At 53.9% G+C, this 25,919-nt stretch overlaps 1 long non-coding RNA gene and 1 pseudogene across 2 annotated transcripts; both read left to right on the top strand.

The window, feature by feature from the left end:
• Nucleotides 1–666: 666 nt before the first annotated feature.
• On the top strand, nt 667–3,775 carry LOC128625846 (uncharacterized). Of its 2 annotated transcripts, none has more exons than XR_008389678.1 (3): nt 667–729; nt 2,216–2,312; nt 2,941–3,775. It is a non-coding gene; the product is annotated as an uncharacterized LOC128625846 (long non-coding RNA). The 2 variants fall into 2 exon arrangements; XR_008389677.1 differs by lacking the exon at nt 667–729 and adding an exon at nt 1,344–1,707.
• A 19,613-nt stretch (nt 3,776–23,388) lies between these two features.
• Nucleotides 23,389–23,511, top strand: LOC119054335 (uncharacterized; annotated as a pseudogene).
• The last annotated feature ends 2,408 nt before the right edge of the window (nt 23,512–25,919 follow it).

The following is a 25,919-nucleotide window of genomic DNA, read 5'->3' as shown; positions in this document are numbered from 1 at the left end:
AGGGGCATGAGAATGACGCCCAGGTTTTGGCTTGGGCAATGGTGAGGATGCAAGTCCTTTACAGGTACAGAAGCTGGAGCGGCAGGATGAGGACCTTGAGCTTGAGACACACTGGGTATGAGATACTGGAGGGGTGTTTGGGCTGCAGTCCCCAGGGGGTTTGGGAGTCAGGTGGGGGCGGGGCATAGGAGGTCTGGGAGTAGGTGAGCTCATGGAAAGTGGAGGGAATACAGAAAGAAGGGGCTGAGGATGACATCCTGAGCAGGCTCAGAGGTCAAGGGAGGGGACTGCAAGGAGTGGGAGGGACAGCGAGAGGACTGTCCACGGGTTTTGTGAATTTGGAAGAGGCAGGGGCCCTGGCCTGTGTGGGCACGTGGCTCCTTACCAGGCACGCACTCTATCCTCCACAGGTTTTAGCTCTTTTAATCCTGTAATGGGCCTGGGACAACAGCCTGTCTCAGGTGCAACCGAGTTTAGGCCTGAAGGTGCTGTGTGTCAGCCAGAGTGTCTGGGCTGAGGGCTTGTGGCTGTCCCTGGAGTAGACGGTGATGGAGCCTCACGCTCTGCCAGGAGCTGGGGTGACCGAGTCCCTCAGGGCCTCCCTTCCCTGCCGACACGCCCAAACCCAGCCCAGAGAAACCACGTGCCAGGTGAGTGGCGGTGGGGGAACACCTGAGGCAGAAGGTCCCTGTGACCCGCAAGGGCTTCGCAGAGAATACAACCCCCAAGGTAGGTCTGTAAGGAAAAACGCGGGTTCACTAGGTGGATATATCCGCAAGGCAGATGGCCGGGAAAGAGCCTGAGCAAAGGCGAGGAAGCGCCAGAGAGGGAGGAAAACCGCGGCCCAGGAAGGAAAGGTGGGGCCTGAGCTGGGCCACTGCCCGGGTCCTGGTGCTCAAAGTTCAGCCTCTTAAAAGAGCTTTTTTGGGGCTTTGGCTAGGTCCTCCGGGGTCCCTGAGGCCGGGGCGGGCGCTCCAGTATGCAAGGCCAAGGGCAGGCCTGTGCCTGGCGGCGGGCCGCGAGAGCCCTGGGACGGGGAGGGGCGGCCCTGCACACTCGCGCGTGCACACACCAAGTACAGGATCTCTAGCACACAACCCGGTCAGTACGGGCCGGAAGTCACAGGACCCGAGGAGGGGACCTGGGCCGTGGGAGCAGCGCCGCGGACCGTCAGGGTGACAGGGAACAAAGGACGTGGTGGGTCCGGGGCAACAGAGCCGGGCTGTGATTGGCGGCTAGAAGTCCAGGCCTGGCGACGATTGGCTGCGACCTCAGCGGAGCCCCTTGAGCCTGCCCCGCCCCTCACGGCCGAAACCCGAGCCCGAAACGGCGGCCCAGGACCAGCCCGCGCCCCCGCCATCTGCCCCCGGGGCGGGGCGCAGGCCGGAGTCGGGTTCCTGCCCAGCCCCCCTCGCCTAGCCCGCTGTGGAGCCGGGTGACCTGTGCACCCAAATCCCCCCACCGCCGCTCCGGGCCCAGCTGCTCGTGGGGTGCCCCAGAGCCCCGGCAGGAAGACCCGAATGGCAGGATCCCCGGGCAAGAGAGAGCCAGGGCGCCCAAATGCAACGGACCTAGGGCCCCTTCCGGGAACCTGGCCAGGGCCTCGTGGCTAGACTGGGAGAGGGGTCAGAGAACAGTGGACACTCAGAGGGGACTGGCTGAAGGTGTAACGAGCGGAGGAGGGCTCGGGCTGAAGGACATCCCAGAGTAAGTGCGGTTGGATGATCTGAGGCCCGGGCCACTCAAGCCTCTCATCTTGCGGAGTCACTGGGGCCGGCCGATAGCTACGCTAGAACGCCAGACAGGGCCCCTGCAGGGCTTGGGCAGCGAGGGAGTTAACTGAATTCTCTGCCAGCCAAGCCACCGCTGGTGCTTAAGGATTTATGATGAGTGAGGACCCTTCTCAACTCCATCCCTCTTTCCCAGCGGCCTGGGAGGTGAGAGGAAAGGGGTGGAGCAAGGGACCCGGACCTCCAATCACAGCCTCAGCTCAGCTTTGAATCTGGGCTGGCGGGTTCAGCTGCTGGGCTGCCAGGTGTGCTGCGCCCTCTTTGTCCCCACTAGCCTGCTCAGGCATGTCCCACCCCACCCCCACCCTTCTAGGAGGACCTTGCCCCACCCAGCTGGTTCCCCTTCTCTCTTGGTTCCCTTAGCTGGGACAGACCCTGGTTCTGCCCAAGTGCCCTGGTGACTCCAAACCATGCCCTTCTCTCAGCCCCATTCTCAGCTCTGTAGAGACACGTTGCAGAGCACAGCTGCCTCCATCTCCCCAAGATGGCCACCAAGGGTCTGATGTGCTGGAAGTGGAGTGGGTAAGAGCCCATGATTTGCAGCAAAGTCCTGGCAGAGGGCTGGTCCAGGCACAAGCTGTGTGACCCAGAGCAAGCCCTTACCCCAAAGGTTACTCCTTCAGCTGTGAAACTGAGATCATAAGGGCCCACTGCCAGGTAGCTGTGAGGGTTAAAAGTGATCCTGAAGATGAGGTTTTATGAGACTGAAGCCTCCATGGGGGGTGTGGGAGGGGAGGGGATATTATCGCTCTGTCCCAGTGCTGGGGACAGCCAGAGAAGGGTGGGTAGGACTCCCGCCCAGGTCCTGCCCTGGTGGGCAAGGGCCAGGGTGTCAGTCAGAACAGGAGAGACTGGTGCAGTGCCATCCCCATGGAGCCCAGAGCCCTGCAGGCCCTGAACAGAGGGCTGAGCTTAGGGTTCCTGGCCCTCATACCACACCAGGTTCTCCAGGAAAGACAGGCAGGCAGAGGAACCAGGGGCTGCTTTCCCTTTACCTTCAGCCCTGGGGTGTGGAGCTGAAGCCATCTCCCATGTGAAGGCCAGAGGGCAGGTTGGAGGCCCTCAGATTTCTCACCTCTGACTCCCCACGGGCCCCTACCTTCTCACTGGCTTCACCATCAACGGGTTTTCTGTCTCCTCCCTTCCCCAGCTCTGGCATGAAATTGAGCACCAAGACCCTCCACACTGCTTTCTCAATGTCTTTCTGATCTGTCTTCTGTACCCTTCCACTGCCATCCTGGTCACAGCTGTACTGCGGTGACAGCATGAAACGCAAACTAGGTTTTGTCCCTTCCAGCTAAAGTTCTTCAGGGGCTCCCCGCTGCCCGCTGATCGGATCTGTCAGAGTGTCTAGTAACCGGGTTAGGCCCACACCCCGGAACCAGCCTGCTGGCTGTTACATCCTGAGGCCGCTGCTGCTTATTGTGCCTTGATTTCCCCACCCGTAGCAAGGGGGTGATGATAATGACTGGGCAGTGTTCTGAGTGCTTTGCACATCATCATGGATCCATTTAATCCTTACAACTCTGAAGTAAATAACTCGTTATGCCTGCTTTACTGTGCACCCACAATACCCACAATAAAAGTAGAATAATATGAGCGAGTACCTAGTGCATACAGTTATGATTAAATGAGTTAATTCATATCAAAATCTAGAAGAGCTTGGACACATCTGGTGATCAGTACATTCTAGATGGTACTCTTGACCCAGCCCATCCTACCAACACCTTCTCCCAACTAACCTCCAGTCTCTCTGAAGCGTTGGTACCTGCCTCTTCACCTGTCCTAACCACCGCTCTTGTCCCCTCCCCAGCCTTCTGGCCTTTCTGTGTCCTATCACCTGGCACAGATTGGGGATTTAATACAGACTGAGGAATGAATGGATGAGGTTTTGGGGGAAGAAGCTGGGCTGGAGGGATTATTCGATGCTCACGCGCCCCCTGGTGGCCACCATGGGCATTCCAGGCCTTGGTCCAACCTTTAAAATGCACCCTCCGGTGAAGACAATCCCAGGCCCTTCCTGGGAAAGTGAGAGACATTCTTTTTCTTTTCCCCCAGGCGGTAATTGTTATTGCACGTTTCACTCAGGATGTGACATTAGAAAAGAAAGAATTCTGCATATACCAAATTGAAATTAGATGGCGCTGCATTATTATTTGAAGCCTGGACACTATAATTTCAAGGGCAAGACTTCTCCCTGAGGTCAGACACTGAACCCAGGACTTAGTCCCCACGTGTCTAGGGGGCTGCAGGGATTTTCAGCTCCCCAGCCAGCTCGGACTTCTGTCTCTTCTGAGAGTTGTGTGTGTGTACTCATCTGTGTGAGCTGGGCTGTGCACTCACGATGCCCAGGGTTCAACTGTTTCTGTGCAGAACACAAGGTGGGAGGCAGGTTGCCTTCAGATGTGCATGGTGGGGAAAGTGTGGTCGAGGCCACGTGTCTCTGCGTGTGTGTGGCTGTCACTAGAACTCATCTGGGTTGAGAAAGCAGGGCCTCGGCCTACGAGCCGAAGGCGAGCTGGAGCCCATTGCTGGAACTTGGTGCTGGTCCAGGTATCCGTGTTGTAGAACTAACACCCAATCTGTATGCATCAGCGGGTGTCGGGGCCTGGATGTGCACCTTGGAGGGCCGCTGGTTTGCCTCTCCCTTTCTTTCACACATGTGTGTTCCTGGTGCCTGTAACTGTCCAGCCATCATCCCACTGGCTTCTGCAGAGCACCTCCCACGTGTGCTCCTGGGGCAGGAAGGATCTTCATTCATGGGCATTGTATGCGTGTGCTCGTGTCTCTCCTCATTATAGTGCCGAATCATCTTCCTGTGCTTTGGCAGGCTTGCGAAAGAGGAAGGGATTTAGAGTCAGACATGTTTGAGTTCAAATTCAGGCTCACCTAGCTGTGTGATTTTAGACAAGGGATTTAATTTCACTGAGCCTCAGTTTCCTCATCTGCTAAATGGGGACTATAATACTGCCTCTTTCCTACATTGCTGTGAGAAGTAAACAAAGACTGGAAAGCCTGGGACAGGGTGACAGGCACACAGAAGACACATGATAGATGGTGGTGATTACTGGTGCTGGTGTGTCGTTGGCTTCTAGCTGGGCCTCTGCGCTGCGCTTCCTTGTCCCCATGTCTCTATGTCCTGTGACCCATGACACAGGCAGTGTCAGGCCAGGCCCTGCAGACTGTCCTCCCTCCACCAGCATTCAGCACCGTTGCCAGCAATTCCCCGCAGCCTGGCGCAGAGCACTGTGCAGCACCGGGCTGCACACGTCGCCCCTTGCATGCAGACATGAATGCCCACGCAGGTGACCTGATTTTACGAACCCCACACTGGATCCCCTGGTCTGACCGGGCAGATAGATTCATGAGGCGGAAAGGGAGAAAGGTTTGAAGCAGGTCCTTGCAGACTCCCCAGCTTCTGGCCTTGGCATGTTTGGCCACCTGGGGGAGCCCTCTGTCCCCTTCAATCAGAGAGAGTAGAGGGGGACTCTGAAGAGGGGAGGGGTGCTAACTGCTCTGGGGACCAGAGAAAGGCCAGAAGTGGAGGGGGAGGTGCCTTAAGAAGCAGTCCCTTTTGGGAGCCAGGCTAGGAGTTAACCCATCAGTTGCCAGCCTCCACTCTTTATGCCCCAGGGGCCTCTAGTTCTGGATGAAGATGCCCATGGTGGGGTGCGCTGTTGGGCAGGGGTGGGGGGCGGGTGGATATCCTTGGGGGCACTGGTAGCAGAGGACAGAAACATGGTATTCCTTACAATTGACCAAGCCCCTCAAAATGTGTTCAGGAAGAGTGACCACGGGGTGTGGGAGAGTGTGTATTGTAACTTCTCCCATCAGCCCAACTGCCTGCAGCACCCTGGGGCCCTTGGCCTTGGTTATCTGACCCATCGCTGTCAGAGAGCAGCAGTGCCAGGGCCCACCAGGCAGGGCTCGGAACCGGGCCCCCTCTGGCTCCTCTGGGAAGCGACTGCCCTGTGACAGCCAGGCTACCAGAGGGCATGTTCTTCTAAATCTTCACAGCCGGGGAGGTGGCCCCTCTTTACAGCAGAAGAAACTGAAGCGCAGAGTGTGAAGGAACTTGCCCGCAGCCACCCAGCTGGTAGGCAGGGAGGCCTCTTTGAACCCAGGGCATCTGATGCTAGTACCCTCGCGCCAACCTCTCCCCTACCCTCTGCCACTCTGGGAGAGAGAATTCCAGCACAGAGACCCAGGCAGACAGAAGGACCTGCAGGGAGGAAAGGAAGGGCTGGAGAGGCTGGGAGCTGGGCCCAGTGCTGCCGAGACTGCCCTTTGAGCAGTTTCAGGCCCATGCGCAGAGGAATGAGCTGGGAGGAGGAAGTGGAGATGGGACATCTCTCTCAAGAGGGTGGCTGTGATGAAAGGGAGCCAAGGGGGAGGGGGTGCTCAGGGGACTTGGTGGCTTCAGTGTTGATGGGAAGGACACAACATTTCGGAGCGATGTGGAGTTCGGGCCCTGGACCCAGGGTGGGTGGCAGCCACCACAGTGCCCAAGCCACGCTGCTTCCTCATTTGGAACAGGGATCCGAGCTGTTTGCAGGTGACCGAGGCAGGAAGTAGGCTGCCCTGAGGGGAGGGGCTCTCTTTTCTTGGAACTTGGAGAGGAGGGAGAGGGAGGGGTGGAAGAAGGGGTGGGAAGGGCTTCCAGCTGGCTCAGGCCTTGGGGGGACAGTACCCAGAGATGGCCTCACAGGTCCGTACCCCCAGCCCCGTTCCTCTTTCTTCCTTACCCAGCTCTTCAGGGGGATTCTAAGGACCCTCAAGACGTGAGGCTCATTGATTTGGGCGAAAAACAAAAGTTCCAGTAAAATGGGGGCGCCTTGCCTCATCCGGAACCTCCAGCAGTCAGGGGGACAGAAGGAACTGGGGGGTGGATGCTCTGCCTGCCATTGGGGGCTTACCCTGCTTTCATGTCCCCACAACAAATCCCAGGGTCTGACTGGGACTCACTCTGTGCAGGGGTCTTAGAACCCACCTCTTCCTCAATCCACCCGGCCCCCCACCAGGGCTCCCTAGAGGCCGAACGCTGGTGCTGTGAAGTCCCGCCCCAGGGCCCAGTCTAGTCTCTGCAGCCTGCAGCCTGGGGAACAGATGTCCTGCACTCTCCCTCCTTGACTGCTCCTCAGTAAGCCCTGGGGGCCCCTTGGCTCCTCTTTGTGGCCTCTCCAGCCACCCCCCTCCACTTTGGGGAGCAACGAGCTGAAAAGAGACAACATCTGGGTCTCCCCAGGGCCCCAGTGGCCCAGCTGCTGCCTGGCCTGCAGCCTCAGGCGACAGTGCCCCCCCCCCCAGTGCCGATGCCACCCTGCCCGGCACCCTCTGAGTGCCTGGTGTCCTATGAGCCAGGGTCCCAAGTTTGGCCCCCTCTCACCCCAAGGTATTCATACCAGAAAAAACCTCGGGGCGTGGCCTACAGAGACCCTCCCGCACTGAAAGCCACAGCTGCTCTTGATACAGTGGGTGCCCCCCAGAGGTCTTTGCCACGTCCGTCCCCAGACCTGCAGGGCCCACTCAGCCCCAGAGTGAGAGACATTCTGCTCTGAGCCCGGGGGACAGACTTCTCCGATAGTCTGTTTCTGACACAGGACACAAGTGACAAGCGGAAGGGGCAGAATGCTGTGCACTGCATTGGACAGGGGCACCAGGGCCTGGGCTCGGGCCGCAGAGGCTGGCTTGCAGCTGGGCCCCGGCCCCAGCAGGCCAGTGCCCCTGGGCCCCCAGGTGCGTGGACCACGCCTCTCTGTGAGGATACTCAGGCAACCAGGTCACAAGCAATTTTGAGGTGACATCTGGGTCACGCTGGGCCTTGTCAGAAGAAAAGGAACAAACTTTGACTGATTTACATTTTGGGTTCTCATTTGCATTTCACATTCAGGCTCTGGCCTGGGCCTTCTCCTCCCTGCTCCTTCCCACTCAGGGACCACTCAATGGCCCACACTCTGAAAATGACAACGATGGCCAGCAGAACCGGGGTCTGCCCGAGGCCGTCCAGCCAGCTCGGGTTAGAGCTGGACCTCAGCGCTGGCCCTAAAAACCCGTCCAGCGTCCTTTTCCTACACGTGCAGCCTGCCTTCTGCCTTAGACGGGTGGTGCGGACCTCCAGGAAGCTCTCTTAGGGTCTCCACGCCCTGGGACAGCACCCAAGGGTCTGGGCCTGAGCATGTCTTCAGATCCCCACCAGTGTCAGGGAGGGAGGCACCTGCCCCCACTCAGCGTCACCACAGTGGAGGGCGAGGGACGGGACCGTGGGGTCTGGGCGTGGGCTCTTGCTCTCCTTGGCACATTGGAGCCCCCCGGGGCCTCTCCACGCCCTCTTTTCCTCTCGGCCTCAGGCGAATTTTATCTTCTTTTCGGTGCCCTGCACTGGCCTCGCTGGTTTCCGGGGTTTCCTCTGTGTCACAATGATCTGCAGTGGGACTCAGTGGGAGCAAGGGTCCTGCCTCTCCCCACCTTGTGTCCCCCGAACCATCAGGTGCTGTGACCTGGAAGCATGCCTATCCCCTCCTTGGCTGACGATGTCAATCTAGAGGGGGACCACTCGGTGCGGCACAGCCCTCTGGGCAGAGCCCCTCCGTCCTTCCTGGGGGCACTTTGAGGACTTCACTCCCCACCTGCCTTTGGGCTGCAGGCCAGGCCTGGTCCCCTCCAGACTCCTGGTCTGCCTGAGGCAGCTTCAGTGCCAGCACCTCCTCGCCACACTGCATCAGGCCCACACACTGAGGGCCAGAGGGGCGGGTCTGCCCTGGCCCCAAGCTGCAGAGGGGACAGAAGAAGCAGGTATCCAGGGTGCGGACACCCCTGGGATCACTCCCCACCCCTTACCCACCCAGAAGTCAGTCAACAAACACATTAACCTGCAGCTGTGTGTTCACAGCTGCCCCAAGCCTGTCCGGTGTTCAGAGGGTAAGGCTGAGCCACAGCATCTGGGAGCACCGGGGCCCCAAGATGGTCAGGCACCTGATTACCCAGTTGCAGCTCTTAGCTTGGGCTTTGGGGAGAGCCACAAAGGCAGGTTTTGCTTCCTGAGCAAAGGGCACACTCTAGCATCTCCTTTGCCCACGGCCAGAGTCCTGGCCCCGTGAACAGGAGTCCCCTCGGAGGACTGGGTCTGCCCACTCCCCAGCCTGGCCCCCTGTGAGGCCAGCTGGGACCCATCCCAAGGCAAGGCACCACTGCCACATGCTGCGAGGAGCCCTTCTCTTTGTGAGAACTGTGACAGTTACAGTCACAGCTGCGCCACACAAAGGACCAGCCTGGGGCTTAGAGCTGCAGCCACAGCAGGATGCTAAAAATAAGGCTGGGCAGGGCCAGGCCGAGGGGAAGACAGCACAGAGCAGGCAGCAGGGACGGTGCCCTGCTCCGCTCCCGGGCCGGGCCAGGCACATCCGGGACTGCAGTGTGCTCCGGGGCCACTGCTCGGAAGAAACAGTGCCACCCGGGTGCCGCGTCCAGGTGGGAAGGATGGAGAGTGTTCAGGACACCATGTCACCTGTGGGATTGTGGGAAAAGCTGGTGTAGTCTGGCCCAGAGCTGACAGCTTTGAGGTGGCACTTTGGCAAACGTTTAACGTTGCTTCGTTACTCATCCCAGCCCCACCTTCGCTGAACACCGCTGTGGGGAGGCAGCGGGACTCGGTGGGACCCTGCCTTCAGAGAACAGGGCTCGCAGACCAGGGCCTGTGAGGATGGATGCCCAAGGAGGCGGATTTCTATTCCGTATAAGACACAGCACATCCCCACAGTGAGTCCCCGCCACTTGGAGCAACCCAGGAATCGTGCAGGAGAAGAGAGTTCTGCTCTCGGCGGCAGGGGTGCATGGGATGCCGCCGGGACTGGCTCTGACTCCGACACGGACCCCAGGCCTGTCAGTGTACAGGTCGCAGACTGCCTCGTGCTTTCGAGGGTCCACTCCCCTACCCCCCTGCTTCCGGTTCCTTGGGGACTTCTCCCCAGTGTGAAACACGAAATCTTAAAACTGGACAGTCTACCCACTGATGTTTTAGGGCACTGGACAAGGACAACCACTGCCATTTTGCCGACAGGATCCTGGGCTCCCCGGCCCAGGCGTCTTACAGAGGAGTGGTCTGACTGCGGGGCTCCGGTCCTGTCTGCTCCCCTCTGAGCTGGGATGGGGCACCTGTGCCGGGAGCCCAGGGGGTCGCTGAGGCTGGGTGTGGTTTTCCGTGCTAGGTAGTAAGGGCAGTGACAGGGGAAGGCGGCTTGGACAGGTGTCCTGTGGCTCAGAAGCAGACCCCAGGGAGCCGGGGAGCCAGGGCCATAGAAGAAGGAATGGGCGCCACCAGGAAGCTGGTGGGAAGGACCAGGGGCCAGGCACAGGGAGTTTCTTCTCCTGCTGCTGGTGGGGCTGCTGCTGCATTCGTCGGCCTCCCAGGCAGGAATTCTCTCTAAGATGCAGCCTCACATGATACTCCCTGAAATGAAAGCAATTAGGAGATTCACCCGGGTGAGCAAATATCTTGCTAACAGCCCCACTTAGAAGTATCCCATAGGGAACCTGCCCTATCAGTATTAACTTCTGCTAAAAGGCTATAATATTGGAGAAGTGAGATATTGGCCCCCCAAGTTTAGGATATAGTTCAGGGGGTCAGAGCGGATACTCCAGAGCCTCGAGAGGCAGGTGTCAAGGCAGGGGATGCACTAATCAGTCTCTGGGAAGCTCTGACATCTGCACAGGTCACCACTGCCTGGCACCCAGAGGTGCTGGAGCCCTGAAAGGCAGCCCCCCACCATAGCCTGGTCGGCCTTTTCTTGTCCAGCACTCTCGAGGGGCTAGGGCCTGAAGCTGGCCTGGAACAGCAAAGAGCCGCCTTTCCAGAGCGTAGCTCCGTCCACTCCCCACCGGGGCTGTCCCTCCTCACTGAGTCATCCTGTTCTCCCCATAGCCAAATATAGCTCCAAGGCAAACCGAGGCGCTGCATCCTTGGAAAGGGCCCCTGAGGGGCCGTGGGAGCCCAGGCAGCCCACCCCCCCTCCCCTACCCCGCCCAGGCCTGAGGTCTCTGCCTGAGCCTCAGATCTCAGAGACACTTTCCCACAAATGCTGGGGAAACTGGGGAGAGAGAAGGTCTGGCTGAGAAGCAATGGCCACTTCCTCCTGTGGGCCCGTGGGACACACTCCAGGGTACAAAGAACAGGGCAGGGGGACTTTTTGTCTAGTCCACGTGATGAGGCTGAGACCCACTGGGCAGCAGCCCTGCCTGGGTGAGCCAGGGTGGCCCCTTCACCCAGGGCGTGTCCAACAGCCCCTAGGGCGCCGCCCCAGCCCTGGGCCCTCAGAGCCACCACATAAGGAAATGTTTGTGCTTCGGAAGCGAGCACCGCCTGGGCAGTGGCTCTGCTCTCTCGCTCTACCCCTCCTCCCTCCTCCCTCCTCCCTCCGCCCTCCTCCCTGACTGGCCAGACTGGGGCGGTTGGACCCAGGAGCAACCGCCCTGAGCCTGGTGGAAGGCAGGGAAAGCAGGGAAGGGGGGGCTGGGTTGGGCTGGGAAGTGGGTGGGCAGGGGTCGAGCTCCGAAGTCCTTCTGTCTTGCTGCGTGAGGGGGACATCCTGCCCGGCTTGGCAGGAGCCAGCCGGAAACCTCCCCGCCCTTACCCCCAGCAAACTGCTCCCCTCCTGCCCCCCCTTCCACGGCCCAGTTGCCATGTGGGGGGCGGGCAGGACACTTCTGGGACAGCCTGGACCCTGGCTTTGCTGGCCCAGGGGCACTGTGTTCTGGAGTCTAAGGCCAGGACCGTGGAGACCCGGTCTCCCTAAAGAAGTCCTGCCGGCCCAGCTGTCCTCCTCCAGGCCCAGAGCAACCTCTCATTTCTCCGGGTTGTGACTGAAGTATCCTGACCTTCTCCAGCCACTGCTCAGAGAGGAAACATTTTATAACCTGCCTGCTGGCGGCAGGCAAGGTCAGGCTCACGTGGGCTTCCCGTCTTCTGGAGTTTTCCATTAAATTATTTACACAGGCCCTGAACAAGCCCGCAGACTCTGCAGGAAATCAGCAGGCACAAGGTGGCATTTATTCTTCAGCAAACAGTCTCATTTCTCCAGGTACCCCTCCTCTTTTAACTGTAACTCTTTGGAGGGAAGAAGCTGCCTCAGGGTGAGGACTTCTACCTCCCTGCGGTTTACTCTTGGGAGCCAGAGAAATTCCCCACCAGGTAGTCCCTGGGCAGGGACCCCAAACCCAGTGCTGAAGTCAGAGGGGGCAGCTCTGTCCCCCTGCTCAGCTCGGGGCACAGACTCCAGGAAAGGGTCCTTGAGGGTGATGTCACCGTGATCCCAGGCCTTTGGGAAAGGGCGACAAGCACAGCAGTGATCCAGCACAACTGCGCCTGTTTGGCAGCAGGGAAAGTGGGACCACCTCCCCAGCTTCCAGGTCACGCAGACTGGACTTAGATTAATCTCAGGCTGTTTCCTGGGAAGCTCCAGAGTGACACAGGAAGAACGGGGTGGCTACTTACCCCCAAAGCCCCACCTCCCAGGCAGGCAGGGCTGCCCAGAAGTGGCTGCTGACAGGCTCATCCACAGGATCCCTCACCCCTAAGGACAGCTCTGGGCATCCTCCGTGCCCACAGTCCTTTCTGCAGAAAGCGGCTGGTGCTTCCCAGTAGGAGGCTCAGCTCCACCAGCCCCAGGAGCACGGACTGCGGACGTGCCCAGGCCTGGGGCCGCTGTGGAAAGGATGGAGGAGAGCTAGGCTGTGCTTGACAAAGGTCACACCCCATGTGGGCAGGGGGCCATGCACCCAATCCAGTCCCACCCCCAGAGGCCCTACAGTTTTAATTCAAGGCAGTGCATCAACTTTCAGCACCATGGTATCAAGTATGGAGAAGCTATTTTCTGCTCTTGGACCCTGGTGTCTTACAATTGGGTTCTAAAAACTCCTAGAGGCGGGAACTCTGTCTGGATGCTACCTCCCAAGACTAACACAAAGCATGTGCTCAGAAAGTATCTTTCGGTGACAGAAATTTGTAAAAGCCTTCATTTCAGACTGCAAAGACCTGAGTCAAATAAGATAAACTTTACATCCTAAGTTCGTAAGACTGACCTGTGAAGTGGACAGTTCTCCATCATGAGACGTATTCAGATAGAGGTTCATTGGCAATATATTGGGGACATTGTAGAGCCGTCTCAATGGGAATGCAGAGGTAAATTTTATGCCCTTAAAATGTACTTAGAAGGGGCTAGTTTAACAAGAGGGTATCCATAAATGAGATGAAAAGGACACAGATGAGAAGGGTGGTTTTTTTTTTAGATTTTATTTATTTATATTTGGGGGGGGGAGAGAGAAACATCAATGTGTGGTTGCCTCTTGCACGCCCCCTACCGGGGACCTGGCCCCCAACTCAGGCATGTGTCCTGACCAGGATCCAACCCAGGACCCTACCCGGAACCCCTTGGTTCACAGGCTGGGACTCAATCCACTGAGCTACATCAGCCAGGGCCAGATGAGGTTTTGATGGAAGGGGAAGGCAAGCCAGACAAAGGAACTTCTAAAGCCAGTCTAGCTCAAATGCTAACTCCATGCCCTGGCTGTTCTGCCCCAGCAACATCTCCCTCCACCCCTGCTGATGTTAGGTGGTTGCCCAGGCACCCAGCTGGCAAAGGGCAGTGCTAGGGCTTGAGTCTGTGTCCCTCTCCAGGGGAGAGGAGTGTGCCCCACACAGAAAAACCAGAAGCAGCCCAAGGTGTAAACAGCTGGACCAACCACAGTTTCCTATCCAGCTTTTCCTCCCCCTTCCCTCCCTCAGGAGGCCACTTCCCCCTAAACCTGTTCCCCAAGATCTTTTGCCCCATAGGCCCCACAGAACAGGCCTCCTTTCCCTACATGCCTTCCTCCTCCTCACCTGCTCCCTCTGCTTCAACCCTTGTCCTCCCACAAATGTGAATTTGGTGGCACCTCCTGTTTAAATGCCTTCTAGAACCAAGTTCTCAGGCTTGATCCCTGATTCTCTCTGAGGCCTGAATCTCTCTGAGGCCACCTACACTGGCCTTGGCTCATAGCTTTCTCCAGGAAGCTTTCCTTGACCTTTATTGGCCAGACTCCTTCTTCACAGCTGCATCATGATGTCCTTAACTGCAATGTTCTTGGTCTGTTCCCTCACCCATGGAGGGTCACCTTTGCACCCAGTGCAAAGTTGGGGCCACAGCAGGCGTCCAGTGAGCAGGAGGAAAGGATAGAAGCAAGGGTAAGAATAGCCCAGGATAATGGGCTGATGGTTATGCTTTGCACATAAACTCAGCTAGAGCGAATAACTCCAAAACAAGCCATAAACGGGATGGTTTTCGCAGGTGCCCCAGACTTGGGAAGGCAGAGCTTGTAATCCAGGTCGGCGCACATCCCCAGGTAGGCACAGGTTAGTGCCTTGATACACCAGATTCGTGAATACATGTATCTGTGCACATCGTAAATTCGTGCAAACATGCGCCCATGCACACCAGACTTGCATAAGCCAAGCACTGCAAACATGAGCGTGCACACTCTCAAGTGTAAGAACATCCTCGAGGTCATGCACACAGAAATACGAATAAGTCCTCGGATTCGTGCATAACCAGATACTGACACGAATTTGGATATATTAGAGCGTGTGCAAAGTTGCAGGCCCATTCTGAGAAAGTAGAGGCGCCAATTTCCCGCCATACTCGGGCATAGCTGCACTCTCTGGGCGCCATCTTCCTTCCTCGGGCAACGGAAAGACCTGCAGTCACTCAGCCTCTGCGCTCGGGCCTTTGTTGTCTGGGCTTCCGGACGTCCATCACGCTGAGGCCCTGCGCGCCGCAGCACGAAATGGCGGCCGAGGGGCGGGGCTAGGGCGGGGTGGCCCGAAACAGCGCCCACTCCAGACTCCGGCCGGGAGCGCCCCCTGCCTCCCCGCGCAGGCGCACGACGCGGCGCGCGTTCCCGCGTTCCCCGCCCCCCTCCCTCGAAGCGCGCCAGGACACAAAGGGCTGGAGGGAAAGCGCGGAGTGCGGCCAGCGGCTGCGGAGCGGCTAGCGGCCTGGAGCAGTCTGGCCCGGAGTCCTGGGGCTGGAGCCGGGCACGCCGGAACCACGCGCTGCGGCGTGGGGTGGGGCGTGGAGCGGCGCTCTTTCCCCTCCCCTCGCCCTTCTTCAACCGCCGTAACTGCCTCGCGGGCTTGGGTGGGTGGGGTGAGGTGGGGCGGGGCGGATAGGGCGGCCGGAGAGCCCGATCCCTCCATTTTCCCTCGCGCACCCTGATGGCGGATTTTTTTCCTACGAAGCGAAGGACTCTACCTCCGCGAAAGCCGGAGGTCTTCTACCGAAGTTCTTCCTTCGTGAGCGCTTGGGAAGCAGAGTGACGCAGCTCTTTAGAAAGTTTTTTAATGTGATTTCCAGAGATTTTGTAAAGAAAATGCAGACTCCGCAAATTTACCATTACGTCTTGCAACTTGGTACTTCAAATTGGGAATGTGGATTTAGGAGACGGGTGAGGTAAAAAGAAGTGGGTGTTTTTTCCCTTCACTAAAGAGTCGTTCGTTAAAAGGCAATAAAACATTTTTTTTCATACATGTTCTTGGTAGACAGTTCGGCAAGAAACAACTGACGTTCCCTGAATACTTATATGCCAGGCCCTTTTAAAAGTGCTTTAATTTTTATAACCAGGTACAGATGGAGAAACTGAAGTCCCAAAAGGTTTAGTACACAAAAATAGTAAGAAGTACAGGAAAGTAAGAAAACGGGGGGAACAAAACGACTTTCCCAGACAACCACTGTTAAGCCGGCCTGGCTGCAGCCGGCGTCTTCTGTGCGGGACGGAGTTTGGTTCACGCTACTGCCGTAACCTGGGGCGTTGCTGGGGAACCGGGAGGGCTGCGGTCGCGCGGACCGACGAGCCCGCGGGCGCGGAGCCGCCCGGAAGCGCGGTTCCCGGCCGCGTGGCTCGTGCCGAGAGCGACTGCTGGGGGCGCCCTCTGCTTTCGGGGTGGCCTCTAGTGATCCCGGAGAGTCCTCGTGACTCCCGCCATCCCTCCTGGGGGTTGGGAGGAAGAGCCGCCGCCTGCCTCTCCCTTTTTTCTTTTTCCCCTACTGTAGCACATTCTCGGGCTATTACCGCCTTCAGTTTCCTAAGCTCGTTTGGGCCTCTGAGGAGCGCATTTTCGCAGATCAGGGTCGAGTCAGTTCGAGGTAGAGTGGGCAGGGCAGGAATGGTTCCTCACATGCACAGGTGAAGCGGCTGAGATTTAGGGATATTTCTGGGCCAAGTTCATCCATTAACAGTTGAGCAGGGGTGCTTCATCCAAGCTGAGGCGCCTGCCTAGCAACCTCAGTCTCCAAGTCCTTGGCTTCCCTGGGATCTGTAATTATGTCCATGCTTGCTTGGTTTTTGAAGTTTAAACTTTAACGAGATGGGGATCCCAAAGCCTAGCTGACAAATGGTAGGTCCTTTTCTTTTGTGCGACGAAAGAGCATCGGTTCTAAACAGGAGAGGGGTATGCAGCCAGCCCATCCCTCACCCTCATTCTTTAAAAAAAAAAAATTAGTTTGTGGGTTTTAGGGAGAAAGAGGGAGATTGAGAGAGAGAAATAGGAACTTTTTTTTGTTGTTCCACCCATCCATGCATTCATTGGTTGCTTCTTGTGCGTGTCCTGACCAAGGATTGAACCCACAACTCTGAAGTACTGGCATGATGTGCTAACCAACTGAACTACCCAGCCAGGGCCCTCACTCCCCTTCTTAATCCTTTAAGACTTCATCTGTTTATCAAAACTTTTTATCCATTTTTAGTTTACTTATTAAATTATCTGTCCTTTGATTATTTTATTGCAATATGAATTTGGTTTTTTTCTTTACCAAGTAGTCACCTATTTTATTATTACTTCATTAATGAGGAAAAATTGAGTGCTTTTATTTTTATTTAATTTTTTAAGGTTGCTGATTTTTAGAGTGAGAGAAAAACACTGACTTGTTACTGTTTATGCATTTGTTGCTTGATTCTTGCATGTGCCCTGACTGAGGATCAAACCCACAACTTTGGCATACTGGGATGCTGCTCTAACCAACTGAGCTACCTTGCCAGGGTGGAAAAACAAGTGCTTTTAATTTTTAGAAGTGGAAAATGTAAGAAATGAAACCAGAATATGACTTCAGATCTCACACACTGAGACCCTGTTCCATTTGTTTATTGAATCACAAATTCCTAATAAGCAAAGAAGTTCTAGCAACTGTGACAAACTTTCTAGATAATTGCCTTTTCCTAAATGTTATAAAAGAACGTCCTTGAACACTTACTAGCTTGTGGCTTTGTCAAGTTACTTAACTTCTCATCCTGTCTTCTCATCTGTAAATTGTGGGTAAAAAAAAAAAAAAATGTCCTGGCAGGAGGTGGGGAGTTTGAGGGTGATTTTTGTAAAGTGCAGGACTGCAGACCATAGTAGGTGCTCTATAAATAAGTGTCAGCAATTGTTTTTGGCTTGTCAACCTCAGATTCAAACCTGTAGGGAATTCTTATCAGTTTATTTGAGCTAAACTGACAACAACTAACAGGAAACAAGATCTCAGGGGACTGAAAAAATACTCCAGAAAAATGGCACTTTTACACCTCATGTTATACATAACTGTCGAGGGAGGAGGCAGAGGAGGTTACTTGAAATCCATTGGTGATAGATTAGGGAGGCGGGAGAAAGCAAAGCCGAGAAACCTCTGGGATTGGATAAAGAGTAAACCAAAATAGACTTCTTTTACATTGGTGGGTAAGAGTAATTAGCAGTTAACAATTAACACCAGAACAATGAGGGGCATTTTGGCTCGTCTGTGGTGGGTGTGCCCCAAGGGGTCCGAATAAAGGAAATTACCCTGAAGGTCTGTTCCAAAGGTTTGTAACGTGGATGTAAGAAGACAATGGGCAGGTTCAGTTAAGCTTGACCTTTGTCTGGCAAGATACCCCGAGGACAGGACTACCTGCCACTACCTGCTTTTAGTCAGAAAGTTTTAGTTTCAGACTATCCTTTGTGCTTCCTTCAGTCCCTGAGTCTGTAAGGCTTGCCACACCAGCTTCTCCGGAGCATGTCAGGTTTGGTGTGTGGCCCCTTTTCTCCACCCCCACCCCTACCCCACCCAAGTTGCTGGTCTACATTTCCAAACTAGCAGAGCCGGCAGCTGGTTGCCTTAAAAAACATCAATACAGCCCCTTTCAGATCACAACTGTGTGCCCACTTATACCCCAAACAACACCCAGGACTGCTCACAACTTTTAATCAAGGAAAGAGCAGTTTTGGGATTTACTTCAGAAAACAAGTCACGTGCTTACTCCATACATCAGGCCCAGCCATGATCTGGAGCAGAGTAAGGGGCTTGTGTGAACTGGACGCATGCAGGGGGCCCTCCCATCTTTGAAAGGGCCTGAAGGCTAGGCCTGGATGTCCATTGGGACCTGGAGAGGGAAGGAGCCCTGCCCTCCCAGAGCTGCAGGGCCCCCTGGAAGCCACAGGGCCCTGTGTGCTCTGTTCAGCGGATCTGTAAGTGCCGCTTCTGTTTGGATGCCGGTGGCGGGATAGAGAGTGAGTGAAACAGTCCATCCCTGCCCTCAGAGAGCCTAGAGCTTCCTCAGGACGCCAGACGCTGAGGAAATGACCAGGCTGATGAATGTCGGATGGTGGGGTACTACACAAGGTGGCAGTGGCCTTGACTTAGGCCGAAGATCAGGGAGGCTTCCCGGACGGAGGTGGTGACGCTTTGGCTAAGCCCAGCATTCTCTCAGACTCTGAAGAGGGAAAAGCTACATCAAAGTTGAGAAACTGAAGTCCAAAAAGTTTGGGCATGGGACCTCAGTGGCAAAAGAGACAGGAGTTGAGATACGGAAAGGAGCCCCACCATGGAGGTTTCTCTAGGAGTGTAGGAGGAGAAGAAAAAAAATTCCCCGTTCAGGGTTCTCTGATTGGGTCCCTATAAATTAAACTAACAAAAGACAGATTACTAAGAGACAAAGAAACAGAACTGTTCATTAAAGTGTGAATTACATGTGGGAGCACCCAGTGATGAGTAACTCAAAGGGGTGGTTAGAATTTGGGCTCAATGCAAGGGAGGACCCTCCCCAAAAGACCCAGAATTATCCTCTGGAGGGCAGGCCTCCTGTATGTAGTGCAGGCTTCCCGCACCAGGTGAGTGTTCTCGCAACCCGTCTGTGTCAGTGTACCAGCTGGTGGCGTGAGAGGCTGCGTTCTGCTTCCGTGAATTTTTCTTCAAAGATTATTTATTTATTTATTTATTTATTTATTTATTTATTTATTTATTTATTTTTAGAAGGGAAGGGAAGGAGGGAGAGAAATATCAACGTATGGTTGCCTCTTGTGCGTCCCCTGCTGGGAACTGGCCTGCAACCCAGGCATGTGCCCTGACTGGGAGTCGAACCATGATCCTTTGGTTTGCAGGCCCAAGCTCAATCCACTAAGCTACACCAGCCGGAGATCCTTTTATTTTATTTTATTTTTTTGAAGACTCCTTCAATGTGTTTGCCCATTTCATGATGGGTGATTTACGAGCACACCTACCCACACAGCGCTGAATCTTTAGCAGTTTTTGACCAAAAACAGCACGACCCCCATGTCCCAGCCATCCCTGTTCACATGATCTCTCACCCGAGCGACATTTTTTTGTTTCCCCAGATGAACAAAATCCTCCAAGGGGAACAAGGGTGAAACCAAAAACAGCAGAAGAACAAGGGTGAAACCAAAAACAGCAGAAGAACTAAAAGGCATCAAAATTAACAAGTATAAAAACTGTTCTGAACAGTGGTAAAAACATCTTGATATGTGAATTGCATCAAATGGAGAGTAATTTGAAGGTGACTGAAATTTAAACATTTAAGAATAAATATACATTTTTTATTAATAAATTCTGGGCGTTTTAGTTCCCCCGATATAGTATCTTAACAAAAGAACAGTGCCTTCTCAGAGAAGTGACTAGACAAGAGGGCGGCAGATCACGGGAGGGTAAGCGTACGGGGCAAGTAATGCAGGGAAGGGCTCGTTTCCAACGGCTTGTTACGCAGCTTTCTCTGGTGCCACCTCCAGGCTGACAGGGCTTAGTCTCTGGTAATTCACTTCTGTCCTTCCTGGCAGAGAGGGAAGGAAGGAAACTTCTGTAAATTTATGTCCTGTTTTTGGGCAAATAGGAGGAGGGCAGGGTGCTTTTCTCATACCTGCTTCTCAGTTGCCTTCAGCTCAAAATCATCCTCATGCCAAAGGGGCATATTTGCAGGTGGCATATGCTGCTGGTCTTCACTAGCTTTGGTTTACTAAAATCAAATATTCTCATTAGGCCAGATTTTGGATAATCCTCAAAAGACCATTTTTTGAGATGTAACTCATGTAATATAAGATTTACCCCTTTAAAAGTATGTAACTCAATAGTTTTTCACATATTCACAAAATTGAGCCACCATCAGCACGAATTCCAGAACATTCTAGCACCCCCAAGAGAAACTTAGAACTCGGCAGCAGTCACTCCTCATCCGCCCCTCTCCCCAGCTCCACTGTTTTCTGTCCCTGCAGATTTGCTTATTCTGGACTCCATAGTATGTTGTTATGAATGGAATCCACAGGAAACTTCGCATGTTTTTTAATCCTCATCTGAGGCTCTGTCTTTATTGACTTTCAGAGAGAGAGAAATGTCAATGTGAGAGAGAAACATCCATCAGTTGCCTCCCATATGCACCCCAACTGTGAGTGGAACCCACAGCCTAGGTATGTGTCCAGACTAAGAATTGAACCTGTAACCTTTTGATGTACAGGACAACGCTGCCACCGACCGAGCCACGCTGCCAGGTTCAAGGTCGTAGCCTGTATTGGTTTTCCATTCCTTTTTGTGGCTGAATAACATGCCACTGTGTGCGTGTCTCAGACTCCGACAGAGTCTCATCCCTGTGAGTGGAGTGTGCCTGGGGTCTGGCCACGGTGTGAGAAGCTCTGTGCTTCCAATGCCCACGGGCGACCTGGCTCTGCCATCACGGTCTGTGTAATCGGGCAGGTCGCTCTCTTTACCCTTCATATTGTCCTCTCATAAATGGGGACAGCAATACTCCCCACTTATGAGGCAGTAATTCTCTAGGATTGATGAGTAAATGAACTAAATATATTTAAAGGGCTCAGAGGAGTGCCTGGTCAAGGTCCAGTTGTCACTGCAGAGGAAGAAAAAGGCCAGCAGATGCAGAGCCCCTGTTGACTTCTTAGTGAGCACACTGACCTTTATTCTAGAATCTTCCAGTGGCTGCATGGGTACTTCCTAAAACTGGAGATTACAATCAGGTCTGACTCAGAGGGAATGAATTGAAATGGTGGTTTCTACACTTGAGCATTTAGAGCTTTGTAGTTCGGCAGACTTCCACATGTTTGTGATGATGAACTATGGACTTTTTCAATACATGTACTTTTCGGATCATAACCTTGACAACAAGCCGCTTTAATTTTTTTTTAATTTAAGTAAATTTTCAACACACACAAAAAAATAGAAGAGTATGGTTCTCCATGTACCTCTTACAACACTGATCCCCATTTTTCAATTCCTGACGAACTGGTTTGTTCCACAGATAGGGGAGGCACACCTGATATGTAGGACCTGAAGGGGCACAGAATTTACCCCCCCCCCAAAATATGTCACTTTGGTATGAGAATCATTTGAGCTAAAGGCCATCAAAACCCAGCAGGTTCAGGAGAAGCTCATCTGTCTAAACTCACGTGGGAAAGGGAGCCCACACTCGGAAGAGAGCTGTTACCAGAGATACCTTTTTACCTGAGACACTCACCTGCATAACAGGACAGCCCGTGTTTTCCAAACACCTCCTCTCCCTTCCTGTGAAAAACCTTCCTCCGGGCCAGCACCCAGGTCTCCCTGCGACCCCTGCCCCTGCTCCCGCTGCAGGTCTCTGACACATGGGGAGTGGGAAAAGTAAACGCTGGTTTGGGGAGACGGCCTAGAAATCCGTATTTTCTACCCAGCCCGGTGCCGCTGCCGCTTCGAACATTCACTCCGTAGATTCTTTGCCTGCAGTTAAGGTTCGAGGGGTTGGTGAACTTGGATGGGAAGAATTGACGTCTGTCTTCCCCAGTCTTTCAGCGAAGTCTAACATTTCCTTCTGCCGTGTGCATAGGCTTCACACCACAGTGTTGTCATAGGTGGTTCCTGGGACTTAGTTACCAACAGAAGTCACAACTGTCTTCGTGTCACACCTCAGTTGTGGCAGATATTTTAAATCTCATTTATGCTCCTGTTGAGGAGGAAAAAGAATTTTTTTCTGTGCCTCTATAGAAGGCATATGATTCTGGCTTGTCTAATGGTTCAAATTGACGTGAGACAGATTAACAGGAGAAAATGTCCAGGTTTGTTACTTATGTACATACGGGGTTCCATAGGAATGTGAGACCCTAGGACAAATCTAGCAGTCAGGGCTTACAAGCCCCCTGAGCCAAGAAGAAACAGGGGTTGGGGGTGCGGTTTGGGACTTCGAAAGGTAGAAAGCAATTCACATGGAGATAGAAAAGCAAATGCTTGGTAATCAAATGTTTGCTGGGCCGTCTTTAACAAGGGGACACCAGGAGGACTTCGGTCAGAGGGACCTTGTGAGGCCCCTCCCCGTCTGCCACACGAGTTCCCATTAAACTGTAGTTACCTGTGATGAGAGCTCCTTCCCGGAGCAGGTCCTCCGTCTAAACTCTTTCAGGCAGATGGGGGGAGGTCAAAGGTTCTTCCTGTTTCTTGAAAATAATATCTTAAAATAATCAGTATCCTAAAAGGCGTATTTTGGGGTGGCAAACTCTGCTTTCTGTTACTCACCATGATTTCAGAATCAGTCATTATCAGGCCTGCTGCCAGACCTGGTCCTGATTTAATTCACTAAAAAGAGTTACCAATCGTCCACGGCAATTGTGTTTCAGTGTAATTTGCTTCCTTTGAAATCCTGGGTATTTTGCTGCATGCATTTGAAACCTCACCCCGAGAGCCCAGGCTGGGCAGCCAGTTGACTAGAGCATCGTCCCCACGCACCAAGGTTGCGGGTAGGATCTCCTGTCCGGGCACACACGAGAACCAAGCAGTGCACGCACGAGTGAGTGGAACAGAACATCGACCTTCCTGTCTCTCTCTGTCAAATCAACAAGTATTTTTAAAAATAAAATAAAACCTCACTCTGAAAAGAGTCCAGAGGCCTCCCCAGACTCCAGAGGGGCCTGTGGCACAGAGAGGGTGCACGAGCCTGCCAGGTCTGCCCAGGGCACCTGAACCTTCCCTGCTGCCCTGCCAGCCCTCTCCTCGTGTGCCATGCGTGGCTGGCACCACTGCCGGGGTCGAGGCTGTGGTCCTTCTATTCCTTCTGGCCATTATGGGGTGTAAACGAAGATATCGATAGCGTTGTAGACTCTTGCCAGAGGACCCCATGTACCACTCCCACGGGCACCTGCTCCTCTGCCAGAGTCCTTCTGTCCCCAGGCCATGGCCGTGCGGTTCTGCCCAGCCCGTGACGAGGACCCAGGAGCAGGGCGGTGGCAGAGCACAGAACTGGGTTGAGCTAAAGGCGGAACATCTGCAGTTTCTTATCAGACCAAATGCATTTTTAAAAACAAATTGTTATCAGCCTTTTGGCCCAGATCAAATGTAGTATCTGTTCTTATCAGCTTAGTGTCTGAGGTGCCCTCTCTCTGAGGACAACAAGTTGAGTGGATTTTTGGAGCAGGAAAACAAATTTTCCCTTGGATTGATAAATGAGCATGTGGAACCGCACTGAAAAGTTGAAAAGAGAACATGGTGAGAAAGTTCTCTCCCTCCCTGTCCCTCAGCCTCAAACTTGACCAGTCTCTGTCCTTCCGGAGCTGCGCACTGCATTCAGAGCCAAACCGAGGGTGCCCCGGAGCACCGCCTTTGTTACTTAAACACCAAGATATTAGGCACCTGGTCTACACCTAGCTTTTTTAATGTAACAGGAAATGTTTCCAATGTCTTGGAAATTGCTCCTTATCTACATATAAATAACCTCACCCTCCTACTGTTCCTTATATTTATTTCTCTGGTCATTTCCAAGCAATTTGTTGAAAAAGAATGCCTCTCAGGGGAAACAGGAGCATCCAGACGTAGCCAGAAATTTCAGGATAACTCTTGGATTCACTCACCTCCAAAATTGCAGGGATACTGGGTTAGGCACTTCCACATTCCTCTTTAGGTGGATTTGCATTTCAGAAGGGGCCTCACAGAACTATAGTACCTTAATCCAAAAAATGACTACTTGGTAGAATTTTGGGCAGGGGTGTCAGAGACAGGTTGGCCAGAGACAGGTTCCGGGCCAGGTTTCTGGCTGGGGGCATGTGAGAGGCAACCGATGTATCTCTCCTGTATCGATGTTTCTCTCCCTCTCTCTCTTTCTCCCTCTCTTCCTGTGTCTCTAAAATAAATAAATAAAATCTTTATTTTGAAAAAGAAAAGAAGAAGAAGAACGCTAAGACTGCTCCTGCAGCGCCCTGGGCGGGCTGGGTAGGCAGGCTTCCCTCTACCCCCACTCAGAGCAGTTCCAAGTTTATCATTATTTAGCTTTGAGCTGAAGGACATGTGCTTTGTCCTAACAATCTACAGGGCCAATAGGGGCTTTCTTGTCAAGGAACTCCAACCCTTTATCACTTTGGGCCACCGAGATACACCAATGAAGGCTGGGCCCACCCAGCAACCCTCCCACTAGTGTAGTTTCCTTGCAGACTCACACACCAGGATAGAGACTGTCCCGCCAACATGAGTATCTGGTTGGCCAGACAGGCTCCTCTGTAAAATACGAAGAGAACATTCTGGTTTTTACATCGGTGCTTGATGGGTGTGTTTAATGTGAGTCAGTCCTGCCCACAGGGATCCCCTGTGGCCCACAGAGCACAGGGCAGCACTGTGGACCATGGTGCATTCCCCAGAGTAAGCACCCCCACCTGCCCTCTAAGGCCAGCCAAGCCACTGCTTGGGCCATGGCCCTTCCTGGTGGGGCCCTTCCTTCAGCTGGAAGCATGTTGACGAGGCTAAGGGAGCAGTTTCCAGTACATGTTCGCTTCGTGTAAAAGAGACACAGTTGCAGAATTACAGTGTCCTCGGATGCACAGTGACCAGGTAGAGAGAAAAACAGCACATCCGTCCTGACCACCACCAACTGGTCAGGTCCCCTCCCACCTGGAGGGTGGCACCACTAGTGCTTCTCCCTCCAGACTGCGGGGGAGGACCTTTCTCTCCACCCTCTTAAGGGCAGTACTTGGGGGCCTGCAAATTACCTGGCAAAATGCAGATGAGCCAGAGAAAAGATGGATGTTTTATTCACAGACATACATGGGAGTTCACAGAAAAATGTGACTCAGCAGTGTGAGGATAAGATTCGATGATGCATTTAAAGCACTGGGTATAGTCCCTGGCACATAGTGGGTGTTCAGTTAATACAGCCGACCTCTCTCCCAGCTCTTGGTGGGGGCTGTGGCAGCGGGCCCCACCAAGGTCCTGATCTCCCGGGCCTTCCTTTCCACAGAATTATTAGGGTTATGGTGTGTTGATGTTCTGCCTGCACGTCCCCAGAGCATTTTCTTTCCCTTTTCATTTTAACCTCTTTTTAAATTTTATTTTTCAACTACAGCTTACATTCAGTATTATTTAGTATTAGTTTCAGGTGTAGAGCATAGTGGTTAGACAATGATCTAATTTACAAAGTGGTCCCCCTGATATTCCCAGTGCCCACCCAGCACTGACATCATTAGTACAGTGTCATTTCCTCTGCCGTACTTGACGTCCCCGGACTATGTTGTGACCACCAGTTCTAGTTCTTCATCCCTTCACCTTTTCGCCCAGCTTCCCAGCCCCCTCCCCTCCCCTCTGGCACACGCCCTCCACAGCACCCTCCCCACCACATAACCAGCCTCCTGTCTGAGTTTCCACTGGATAATGAAGTTCAGTGAATGGGCTGCATGGGTCCCATCGCAGTTGCTGCAGTGGCGCCCGGAGCCTGCGGGAGGGTGCATTTCAGGGTGTGCGGGTATGGAGGGGAGGTCCCCGGTTTGGAAAAGTGAGTTAGGGTGGTGGATTTTCCCTGCTTTGGTCTTTCTTCCAGACCTCTCTCTATCACAGTTCCACAGCCACACAGAAC

The sequence above is a fragment of the Artibeus jamaicensis genome, unplaced genomic scaffold (assembly GCF_021234435.1).
Source record: "Artibeus jamaicensis isolate MK-2021 breed Jamaican fruit bat unplaced genomic scaffold, CSHL_Jam_final contig_944, whole genome shotgun sequence".
NCBI classification, from domain to species: domain Eukaryota; kingdom Metazoa; phylum Chordata; class Mammalia; order Chiroptera; family Phyllostomidae; genus Artibeus; species Artibeus jamaicensis.
Note: the sequence above shows the minus strand (reverse complement) of the source record. Positions and strands in the feature narration are given on the sequence as shown.